Below are 2,357 nucleotides of genomic sequence, written 5' to 3'. Positions count from 1 at the left end.
TGTATTTTGATACAATCTTCTCTAGACGTTATTTCTCTGTTTCTTTCGATGAGGTAGGCACAATTCTGTAATCTTTTAATTAAGTTTTTTACTTGCCTCTAGAAATACACGTCGCATGGCTGTACTAACGGAGTGCATTTTGGAAGAATTACTTTAATGCTGCACGTTGGCAGACCTTCTTTATCCTGAAAAATTTCGTTGTGTAAACTCAATTTTGTTTGTCCTTCCCAAGAATCAATAAGCAACAGAAATTTTTCTTCTTTTACGTATGGCTTCAAGACATTGTTTAAGAAGTCTTTGTATAACGCTGTTGTGAGTTTACCCGACTTTGACAATGTAATGACTACGTTTTTATATTTTGCCGCATAGTCATCTATTGTTTTTTGTATTCGTGGTCCAAATGAACCAGTGCTTTCTTGTAAACACACAAAGACAGATGATAGTTTCCCGGATAAATTGACAAAATATTGTGCCGTATACGAGTGCGTCACTTTATTTAGGTTTTTTCGCTGAACAAAAACCACTTTTGATCCTTGCTTGGCAAAAGTTCGGTTGTAGACCAATTGGTATTGACACCCTGAAAAAATTATTCACATATAAATACCGTATTATCGCTGGAAATGTAAGTAATACTGACCAAACAGGTATTGTCAAGAAAAATTGTATTCTTTTAAATGTAATTCATATAAAAGAATATATGTAATTGATGTAAAAGATATGTAATTTATATAAAAGAATACAATTCTTCTTGACAATATGTAATTTATATAAAAGAGTATGATTCTTTTTCACAATACCTGTTTGATCAGTATTAATTACAAGATCCTTGTGGTAATGTGGTATAAGAGCCCGAGTCTGGATCCGAAAGGTTTCGGCGGCAGCCAGAATTTCATCCACTGTAGCAGTTTCTTTCTCCGACACAAATTTCGTGACCTTTCTTTGCCGGATTCGATGTCTGCATTTGAAAAGTTTGACCCACTCATTGGAAGCTTTGAAATTCAACTCTGGGAATTGGCTAGTAGCAGATAGAGCCCATTGCTGCAAGTTTCTCGTCGTCACCGGCTGATTGCGTTGTCGAGCTTCTTCAAACCGATCATAAGTCCACGAATCAATTATATTATATTTATTTATTTTTGTTTCACCACTTTTTACTTGCTTTTTCCATTTTCTTAAAGCTTTCTTAATACTTAAATTCACAATCTTTATTTTATAATCTTTATTTTATAATCCGAAACATTATAAATGTCTGGTTTTATTTTTTTTCATCGGGCTCGTAACTTTCTGATGATGTTTCGGAAGCTTAGACTTCTTCAAACACGCCTTCTTCGTCCAATTCTTCAAAGAAAATGAGTTTTTCTTCTATGATGACTTTTTTCCGCTAGCATTTTCAACGTGAGGCGATATATTTCTTCTCCTATTTGAATATGTTCGTCAGTTATAACTGCAGAAGGTTCCGACGCGATGAAATTATTTAGAAGAAAGAGCTGCTCACAATATACCAGTGCAGTTTTTAATCGCGTTTTCGGAACTTCACTGTAAAGAGAATCTGCGCTAACTTCACTTTCTTCTGACGTTAAAGGGCACATTACTAAATTTCATATCAGACATTTTCCGTGAGTTTAAGCGTGCGAACTATATGTCTTATCACTTCAAAAACTGATAAACGTATGCGGCTTTCTCTTTGTTGAGGAACAAAACATTGAAAATATTTTGTTTGCTTGCAGCTGTTTTACATGTCAAAGAAATATCGTGTGTACAAAGTAATATTGCTTGGATGAGTTACTGTATCGAATAACTATATATTTAAACTATATATTGAATACTATATATTTAAAGTATATATTNAATACTGTATTTTTCCCATTGTTGCACTACTAATAATTATTTATCTAATATGTAAAAACAACTTAACATTTAAAGTCAATACAAAAACTAATATACTTTTAAAAAACAGGCTGTTTTGTGACGGCGGTGATGGAAAATAAGAAATTGTGGAGTTTTTAAAATTATTTATTTTTATAATAATTATTAACTTACATGTGATATATTTGTAATGCAAATTATATAGGGCAATAAAAAAAAAAAATTAAAACCAGCAATGTGAACCGAACCGGCGACCCCGCACTTAAGAACTACAGGGTGCGTCGCCAAATTTCAATTTGATATTCCCTCCGTTTAGTACCATTGGCAGATGTCGCGATTGGCATTCAAATAGCTTGACGCATGTACTAAACTACCATAACTTCTAAACAGTCGCAATGTTAAAACCCAATGCGGAGTACAACCGAAGAGCCGCGATTATCNAAAGTATTCGCGCCGGGCGCTCGGGGGTGATACTCTATTGACCACAGTACGAT

Source organism: Pseudomyrmex gracilis, unplaced genomic scaffold (genome assembly GCF_002006095.1).
Source record: "Pseudomyrmex gracilis isolate BER0280 unplaced genomic scaffold, ASM200609v1 scaffold_1070, whole genome shotgun sequence".
Lineage (NCBI taxonomy): Eukaryota > Metazoa > Arthropoda > Insecta > Hymenoptera > Formicidae > Pseudomyrmex > Pseudomyrmex gracilis.
Note: the sequence above shows the minus strand (reverse complement) of the source record.